The sequence below is a fragment of the Cervus canadensis genome, chromosome 16 (genome assembly GCF_019320065.1).
Source record: "Cervus canadensis isolate Bull #8, Minnesota chromosome 16, ASM1932006v1, whole genome shotgun sequence".
NCBI lineage: Eukaryota > Metazoa > Chordata > Mammalia > Artiodactyla > Cervidae > Cervus > Cervus canadensis.
Window position 1 is genome coordinate 39,904,009 of NC_057401.1, and position 9,941 is coordinate 39,913,949.

The 9,941-nt window shown below is 48.9% G+C and overlaps 1 protein-coding gene across 6 annotated transcripts in view; it reads right to left on the minus strand.

Moving 5' to 3' along the window:
* Window positions 1-4,668, minus strand: part of PDZD2 (PDZ domain containing 2) — a 397,356-nt gene extending 392,688 nt beyond the window's left edge. For 5 of the 6 annotated variants that reach the window (XM_043488427.1, XM_043488425.1, XM_043488422.1 and 2 more), the window contains exon 1: window positions 4,365-4,667. The gene's annotated coding sequence lies outside the window, so the exon portion shown is untranslated. Of the gene's footprint in view, window positions 1-4,364 lie in introns of all 6 variants that reach the window. The other variant, XM_043488426.1, reaches the window with a different exon arrangement.
* Window positions 4,669-9,941: the final 5,273 nt, after the last annotated feature.

Consider the following 9,941-nt stretch of genomic DNA (forward strand, 5'->3'; position numbering starts at 1 on the left):
CCATTTCTTGACTCCATTCTCTCCCACTTCTCTTTTGTTTTCTAAACATGCCTGGGGACTTCCCTGAATAAACCTTCCCTTAAACCTTAAACCTTACCACCTCCTCCAACGAGTCTCCTGTTATTTTCAACTGGCATGCTTCTGGATTCAGCATCTATGCTCCCCACTTCCACTGTCTTGGCAACCACTCCCTCCTTCGTCCCTTGCAAGCTGGCCACCATGGGCACCCTTCACATATGCTCTGCTCAGTCTCTGTCGATGGCCGATTCCCATCCTCCTCCTGAGATGCTGGCCTTCTCACACATTCCTGGCTGCACCTGTCCGCCCACTCTCCTCAGGAGACTGCCTGCTGAGCAGCCTACTTGGTAGTTTGGACACATTTCTGAGGGCAGAAGAAAGAGGTTAAAAACTGTCAAGTCTCCAAGTCTGTCCTGTTAATGGGATTCAGCCTCTCCTTGGGCTTGCTCCTCACCTTTTGTGGGTTTGTCTTCTTCGGGATGCTTCTCCTTGTGGACAATGCAGAAAGAGGAGCCTGGGGCCACCTTCCAACAGGAATACCCCCTTTCCTCCCCCCACCCATAGTCTGAGTCACTTGGGCCCACATGATCTAGGCCAGCGAGTATATACCATCTGTGTTATCTTGTGCAGCCCACTAGTTCTGGAACTTTCAAGCCGGAGTTGGGACGATACCCTATAGTACAATCAGCTGGCACGATGGAGTTGGGGGGTGCTGGTGTCTGGAGTGTAGATTCTGTCTCTCTCCTTGTCCAGCCTGAGAAAGTTGGGGGGGGGGGGACAGACTGGTCGAGGCCTTTTCTGGGCATGAATGAGATAAGGTTCTAAATAAACAGGCCCAGGACTTCCCTGATGGTCTGGTGGTTAGGACTCCGTGCTTCCAAAGCAGGGGGCACAGGTTTGATCTCTGGTTGGGGAACTAAGACCCCACATGCCATGCAGTTTGGCCAAAAGGAAAAAAAAGAAACAGGCCCAGGCAGCATGATGAATGTGCAAAGGGGGCTCTGTAGGAGTGATGGACAAAAGGCAGGACTGCTTTACATCTCCTGAGAGAGGGAGAGGTAGAGAATTCACAGAGGAGGAGGCTTTGAGCCGGATTTTGAAAAATAAAAACTGTTCATCAGGAGGACCAGGGGAGAAAGGATATTCCAGGACTTCAGTTTCCCACTACCACCCAGAAGGACAGCAGCATAGAGGCTGAGAGGAGGACAGGTCAGGAGCACTATAGCATGTGTGCGTGTGTGGGACATGGCAGGAGAGAAGTCTGAAGATGGGCAGAGGACTGGGAATTCATCCCACAGGTCCTGGAAGCCATGGATGGGTTTTACAAGTGGAGGCCATCAGTAGACCTTTGAGACTGATTAAATGTGGGAGAAGTAAAAAAGGAATAGTCTGAAAGGATTTCTCCAGGTTTCCGGTTTGCTGACTGTTAAAACTCTAAACCCCTCCACTTCAGCCAACTGTGTATTCTGCCCCTCACCTGCAGGTGACCTTTGCTTCTTCTTTACTCCCAGTCTAAGCGGTGCCCATACTCCAAGCCCATCTCTGATGAGCCTTTCCTTTATTCCAAGCCCACTGCCACCCACCAGCTCAGACCTCCAATACATTCTGCCCCCATCTTATTACCATAAGCTCACCTGGCTCCTCACCTCTCACTTCTCCCCAGTCCCAATTCTTCCTGCAAGAGAGCAGACCAATCATCCTAGAGCACACAGCTCCTCCATTAAGCCTGTCAGATCCCCTCAGTCAAAAATGGTTTCTTTCTCCACCATCCTCCCAAAATGTTCCATCAGGATCATTCTTCAGGCACTTTACTCATCAGATCATCCCTTCGTCCCATCACCCAATAAACATGGGGTGTCTATACCTGCCACATGGGCACCAGTTTGCATAGAGCTCTCAGTGTCCATCTCACATCTCCTGACAGACTGAAGCTCTGACAGGAAGGAGGGAGCCTCTGTCACCTACGCAAGTCCCCAGGAACCTCCAAGCCCCTGCGCACAGCAAACCACCGGTACTCCAAAAATGGCTGAACTGAATGGAGAAATTATGATGTTTCCTTAAATAGTAAACTGCCTTAAGTGCATGCAAAATCAATTTCAATGATAGAGACTTAGAGCAGAATTCAGTATTTTTCCAGGATCATATTAACTATGTTAGTTAATTCAGTCACTTCATAACTATGTATGTTAGTGTCAGTCGCTTCAGTCATGTCCACCTCTTTGTGACCCCGTGGACCACAGCCCACCAGGCTCCTCTGTCCATGGGGATTCTCCAGCCAAGAACACTAGAGTGGGTCAGCATGCCCTCCTCCAGGGGATCTTGTTGACCCGGGGTCGAAGCCGCGTCTCCTGCCCTGCAGGCAGATTCTTTACCTCTGAGCCACCAGGGCAGCCCTAACTATGTTAACTATGTTAAAGTACATTTATGCACCTTACATGGGGCTTCCCTGGTGGCTCAGAAGGTAAAGCACCTGCCTGCAATGCGGGAGACCCGGGTTCAATCCCTGGATCAGGAAGATCCCCTGGAGAAGGAAATGGCAACCCACTCAGTATTCTTGCCTGGAAAATCCCATGGACGGAGGAACCTGGTAGGCTACTGTCCATGGGGGTCTCAAAGAGTCCAACACGACTGAGTGAATTCACTTTCATTTTATGTACTTTACATGGTTCTGATTCTTCCTTTCTCAGCACCTGCCACTCCCTTACTCCTACATCTCGCTCTGCACTCCGCCCCCCCACTCCTCACCACTGTGGTTATTAGTGGAGCAGCAGGTTTGGGGCCCATTCTAGTGGAAGAAGGAATTGAGGAAGCTGAAACTACCACTTGCAGGCAACGGTATATTCTGGGACACTCTATTCTGCCCCCACAAGCAGACGTCTTACACCACATCTGCCAGCCTGTTCCTACTTGACCCCCTACTCAGAAGTCACAGACCAGAAAAGCTAACCCTAGTGTGGGTAGAAAACCAGGTCCTTAGAGCCCAAGCTCAGAGCAGACTGAGTTGGGAAGGCCTCGCTGGGGAAGGACCAGCATCACGGAAGGTGCAGCGGGGGCTCTTGTAAAAGCAGACCCAGAGTATGAGTTTCTGCAACTGCCTCCATTATGATTTGTCAAGGAAAACACATCCATCCAAAGTGCTTGGCCTCTGTGAGAGGCAAGTGTGGGTCGCTCAGTCGTGTCTGACTCTTTGCGACCCCACGGACTGTAGCCCTCCTGGCTCCTCTGTCCATGGAATTCTCCAGGCAAGAATACTGGAGTGGGTTGCCATTCCTTTCTCCAGGGGATCTTCCAGACCCAGGGATCAAACCCAGGTCTCCCACATTGCAGGCAGATTTTTTTTTTTTACCATCTGAGCCACCAGGGAATCCCATGGTGGCTCAAATGGCAAGAGGCTGCGCAAGATGCAAGAGGCTGCTCCTTTCCCCAGCACTCCTCCACCTCCAGTCCCCGGGCACGTCTGCAGCTGTGGAATGCCCTCGTGCCTGCCATTCCAGCCTGTGCCAGACCTTGTCCTCTTCACACTCCAGTGTCCCCTTATCAAGGTCTTGGCACAGATCAGGGCTGCTGAGGACAAGCTTCTGGAAACTTCAGCCAGGGACCCTAGACCCTCCCGCACCCAATTCAGCACTGCAGTAAATCAACCAGCCCAAAGATCTAAAACCTCAACGCACATCGGAGAGCGAGAGAGAGAGAAAAGAGGAGAAAGAAGGCCAGGTTTGCGGAGGACCTGGACTTCAGCAGGAGAGAAGGCCCAGCAGGATTTTCCCAACTGCAGTTCCCCATCTCTCTGGGGAAGCCAGTACCTCCCAAAGATGCCCTTGCTCTTCGCGCGCCCTGCCCTGGCGCCGCGTGTCTCTTCTCCAGGCAGGAAGGGGGCAAGTGATGAGTAGGCGCGGGAGGTGCTCAGGTGCTGCCTTGATCGCCAAGGCAGCACCTGAGGCCAGAACACCTGAGTACGTCCGCCCGAGAGGAGGGGACCTGGCGATGGCCGGGGGCTGGGGATCCTGGGCGCGCGCCCAGGCAGGGGCTTCAGGCCCTGTCCTGAATGTGGCCGGCGGTGCGTCTCGGGTTGTCCCCGCTGTCCCCAGACCGTTCCGTCGGGCCCTCTTCCCGCGGCCGCGTCCTCCCTGCCCCTGGCCGGATGAACCCGGAGTTTGCACCGCCCAGTGTGGGACCGGGGTTCCGCGCCCCTACTCATCGCCTGCCTGGGGCTGGGATTCCGGCACCTGGATTTGTCACTAAACTTTCCTGGGCGCACGAGGTTTCGGGGGTGCCAAGCCTCACCCCCCGCCGCCCCCACCCACCCGAAGCCCCACGTCCCGGCCGCAGCGGGACGGTCGCCTCACCTGCACGCGGCTCGGCGGAGGCTGCTCCTCGCGCGTCCGGACCCAGGCGCCGCCCGGTGGGTCCCCACGCCGCTGCCGCCACCGCTGCCACCGCCGGTGCCACCGCCGCGCCGAGAGCCGCCGCGCCGCTGCTCGCCCGCAGCCACCGGAGGCGCAATCCCGGGCGTCCCCGGCCCGGCGGATCCCCGCCGCAGCCACCTCCCGCGCCCCGCTGCCCCGGGCCGCACGCACCGGCGCCGAGAGCCCTCTCCAAGCCCGGCTCTCCCAGCTGCGCGGCGCTGGGGCTCTGCCGAACCTCCTGGATGGGCGGGGATTCCCTCCCTCTGGTAGATTCGAGGGGCGGGAACTCCCTTCCTGGAGTGACAGGGACAGGGGGCGGGGATTTCCCTGCAGGAATGACCAGGTGGGCGGGGATTCCCCCGAGCCCCGCACTCCCGCCGGCAGAGAGTCCCTGCGGGTGAATTCGGAGCACCCCCCGGGCGCTGGCTTCGGAAATCTGGGTATCCTGGGGAGGAAACGATGGAACGAGATGGCAGCTCAGAATTTCCAGATGGCGGGGCTTGGGGCGCCATCTAGGTGGAAGAGCGGGAGCTAGGGCACTGGAAGTGGCCTTTGCACAGCACTTTTCACGGCACTGAGAAAAATGCCAAGCGCTGTATAAATCAAAAATGAGTCGGAGAGGCCAAAGGAGACGGGAGGTGGGGGGAAGGACTAAGCCACCCCAAGCCACCCTTGGCCTCTGGTCTTTGGGATACCGAAGTTAATTTAACACTCGTAATAAGAATTTCAAGAATTTCAGAGGAACTTCTTGGCACCTCAGAGCTGCTTAATCCCCCAGTTAAACCACTCAAAGAAATACTCAAAGTCCCGTGGCCCCGGGGGTGGTGGTCACGTTGAGAAGGGCCAAGAGCCCCTGCTGAGTGAACTGTGACAGTTAATGCCCGCTGCCCTCAGCCTTGTTCCAGGTCACTCCAGGAACAGAAGCCTCTGGCTTTTCGGATTCCTCATTCTCGTGGATTTTCAGGAAGGCCTTCAAATATTTTTTGGTTCTTTTTTTGTCATCCTTGTCATTCTGCCTACCACAGGGAGAGGGTGATAAGAACATAATAGGAGGACTGCATAGCTCTGCAAATTAAGCTCCCTTAAGAGGAAAAAGCTGGTCTTTTTCAAGTGCTAGCAGATAAGAGTAAAAACATATGAAAAATTACAAAACCTGGGATAATGAATAGTTGAGTAATGCTTTTGACATTTTCTGCAGAGCAGTAATTGGAAATCTTTGCTTTGGGGGGATACAGATGGGTGGGGCAGGGAGTCGCTGCAGCTTTGCCGGGCAAGGCAATAAGCTCTGGTCTCTTGGAAGAGCAGACAGACATAAATCACCTGCAAGGATTCTGCAGAGCTGTCCTGCAGCCTCAGAGGCCACAGTGGCCCCAAGTCATTTTGAGATGGTGTATTTGGCAGGGGGTAGGGTGGGGAAGTACTTGAATTCAGCTGGTGTGCAGCATTTATAATTACCAGGTCAGTGAGATCAATGTCTGTACAATCCAAGCTTCATGGATTACAAGCAATGCAATCTTAGGCACCCAGAGTTTCTCTATCTGTACATAAAAAAACTACCCTTCATGCTGGGGTTTTGTAAGGATCAGCAGTAACATACTGATAGCTAGCGACTCAGCATAGCATTTGGGAGGTGCTCGATGAAATGGCAGCTATTACCTAGAAAGGTATCATTGGAACACCAAAAAAAAAAAAAAAATCCATCTAGAATCAAATAGGACTGGTGGTTTCTGTCTGGTTTGCAGTCACCGTCCTGTATTCCACCACTCTCTTCCTATCACATGAGCCATGACGGGGCAAGCCACGTCTCCTCTGCCTCTGTACCCAGCGCCTATCTCCTTTAACACCACTGAAAGTTTGCTGAATAAGTCAATATGTACATGAACTTATCATTCAAACCATAAGCACTACTCTCCCTTACCCAACCCATTCCCAATCCCTGCATCCCAGCCATGCACTCCTCACCTGTAAATTGTTTCTTCTGCCAGAAGGACACTCCCCACCTACTATGTCTGCTGAACTCCTGAAGAGGTTAACATTTTCTCAAGGAAGGCTTCTTTTCTGCGAGCGGCTAATATCACCTTTGTCAGGTTGCATGAAGTTGTAGAGATCAGTGATCCTTCTCACACATTTCCAACTTGTGAGTTCCTGGAGGTAAGAGAATGTAGATTTATTGTTTGTGTTCCCCAAACCTAGCACTGCTTAGTGTCCAACTCAACAGCCATTCAACAAATATCTGCTGAATTAAAAGGAATCATTCAATATATAGACCTATATGATATATTGTATGCATGATGTGTAGGCATAAATATTATATGTGCATATGTAACATTTTATCATCTGTCTCATTCAGACATGGCTCCACTGACCAGCTGAAAATACATACTTTTCATTTAAATCACTTCTTGTCCGATATTTTCCAGATAGATTCTGGCAAGTTCTTGCTTGCTAATAATAGCTCACCTCTCAAGGGGTCAGTCAAACGGATGGAAATTTTGTTTTGCCCTTGCAGTCTTGCCAATTTGGAAAGCTCACAATTGAGGGCATTTATTTTCCAGTGTTTGAAGATCAAAATGTAAATTTTTCTGCCCCCTTGTTAAATATTTAGTCACAGATTAGCACGTCTAACCAAGTTGCCATTTTAATTTATTGCTCATAACATATATGATGGGCAGGAGGAGGTTGGATCTAGAAAACCTAAGGTTTAGGGACAAACAAAGATTAAAATAAAGACCTAAGAGGGGAAATGTATGATCCTGGGCTACAGTCATGTCAGTGATAAGGTAAAAGAATGCAGCATTCTCTGGGTGAGTCTGAGTGGATTCCTATGGACTATCACGGCTTTGGTTTACCCCTGAGCTTTCCCCTCTATGAAGAAGAATCTACCCTCACCAGGCAGCTGGAATAAAATTGGATGTTTCATCACCAACTTATATGAAATCGTGAAGATTGTTTTCCATCTTTCCTCTTCAGTTGTTCTTCCAAGTATGTTTCCAGGGGGAAGGAGGAGGAGCCTTAGTTAACAACTGGCTTAATTCCCTGTTTCCTCCCAGCCTCTGTGGGTTCATTTGATCTCCAGAACCGATTCTAGCTTCCTGTTTACCTTTCTTCTGCAAATTCCTGGCTACTAAATCTTTCATTTCTGAACTCACCTTGGAATGAGCCATCCCAAGGCCAAGGAAAGGCTTAAATTTAAAGAACCATGATAGTAAAACATTAATTCAGCAGATCTTAATCTGGAATGTGTTTAAGGCACCCCAAAAGATTTGAAAATTTGAATCTGGCCTCGTCCCCGCCATCCCCCCACCCCCCGCTGTCCCCACCCCAGACCATGTATGCTGAGTCTGTGAAGGGGCTCTGGGTACTGAATTTTAACAAGTACACCAGTGACTGTGACTTAGGTGGCTTCCAGAAGACACTTGTAGAAACACTGATTTAGAGAGACTTTAAAAATGGAAGGGAGGCCAAGTTAGATCACATTTTAGTATTTGGTCATAGTGGTGATAGATTTTATTTTAAACCTAGAGGAAAAATTTGCAATATTTATTCTGTCTCAGGCCAAATCTTTGGTTAGTCAATACACAGAATGGGCCTACATTTGATGCATCCTATTTTAAAATACTTGTTTGGGGGAAAGGTTTAAGTATCTGTCATCCCATGCCATGCATACTGAAAATCAGGTGTTTAACTGTATCCATGAACACAGCATTAGAACTTACACAATTGTGTTTTGTTATTTTCAGTGTTGTAATAATCATACCACATGGGCAGACTTTATTATTTTCTCCTGGAGGAGAAAACACGGAATATATTATCTCTCCTTCTATTTATTTAGGTGGTTAAATGATCCATGATTTTATATCTTTGATTCAGCCTTCCATTTATACTAAGTAAGTGTTGGTTGCCAAGGTAATTTTTTTTACAGTTTTTGGCAGGAAAAAAATAATTTATACACTTGCAAGTATAGACCAGATATCCTTGTTACTGTCACAATTTATACAGATGATTCAATAATTCTGTCCAGTGCTGAATCCTGTCACGTGTTTAGGGCACCAGGGAAACAAGGCTACTAAAAGAAACAGAGGAAGGGAGAGAGGTAAGGCTTTGATGAAGGTTACCAGTATTTTGCAACCAGCATATCTAAGGAAAAGCTATTTTAGTTCCATATATACATAGGTTTTGTTTTATAATGATTTTATTTTGATTCACACAAGAGACAGGATATGAGGTTCTTCTTGGGTCTTAGGGTGTCTACCACCTTGGCACAGATGTAAAAGATACTTTCCCTCCAGAAGTTGGGAGCTTGTGTTCCTCTTTCCCTGTTCCCACCTTGTTGCAATTCAGTCAAGTCACTCTGTATCTAAATTTGTAGACTATTTAGGTAAGATATTTCCCGGCTTCTCATTTTGTACACAACACATTCTCATTCCAAACTCCTAACTCCCCTGCTGATTGCCTCCCTTGTTCTGTTCTGCTCTGCTTACTTATGAAAAGGCATCTTTCTAAGTCAATCAAATGCTATTTTTACTCCTTCCTCAGATACTTCTGCTTCCAGATATCTTCACTTAATAATCACCCAAAAAAGCAATTATAAAAATAAATATATTGCTAGTCTATGTCTTCTGTTTTCTTGTTTTCTTTTTCTAATTTTACGTCTTTATGTCTCACTGTCTCTTTTGCCAGTCTTAGCACCTGTCTTGACTGGAACAGCTAAAATGGACACGGAAATAAAAGGCAGGTGGCATGGCGATCCACCCCAGTATTCTTGCCTGGCAAATCCCCATGGACTGAGGAGCCTGGTGGGCTCCACTTCATGGGGTCGCAAAGAGTTGGACACAACTGAGTGACTGAGCACACACACACAATGATACCCAGCCTAAGAAAGCAACAGAGAGGCAGCACCATGTTCTGTGACCAATCACGGTAACACAAAGAGGTTCGGAGCAACCTCCCACAAGCTTCTCTACAATGGAATAATAACACTTGCCTCTAAAGGTCTCATTAGGATCTTGAGTTCCCAGTAAGATCATGGATGCAAAAGTACTTTGAAAAAATTTAAAGATCTTTTCAAATAGGAGAAGGTGAGAGCAACACTCTTTGAATGGCGATTTTGGTCTGCAGTTGAATGTCCATGAATAAGATGCTTTACGTTTCATCTCATGGTACAGCAAGGATCACCAAGGGTGGTTGATAAGGTTGTCAATAAATCATCATTAATGACTTACTTTCTTGATGTATGGATTAGTGGGCCAGACCTAAGAAATACATTTTGTGTGTCTTCTGTATTCAAGAGCAATGAACCAGTCAGTGAAGTTCCCCAAAAGTAGAGCCTTTGCAGATATGATATAGTGAACTTGAGAAAGCCAGATCCAATGAAAACACCCCATTTTCCAAACATGACCTTGTGCTAAGTCATTTGAGTCGTGATCCACTCTTTGCAACCCCATGGACCATCGCCCACCATGCTCCTCTGTCCATGGAATTCCCCAGGCAAGAATACTGGAGAGGGATGCCATGGCC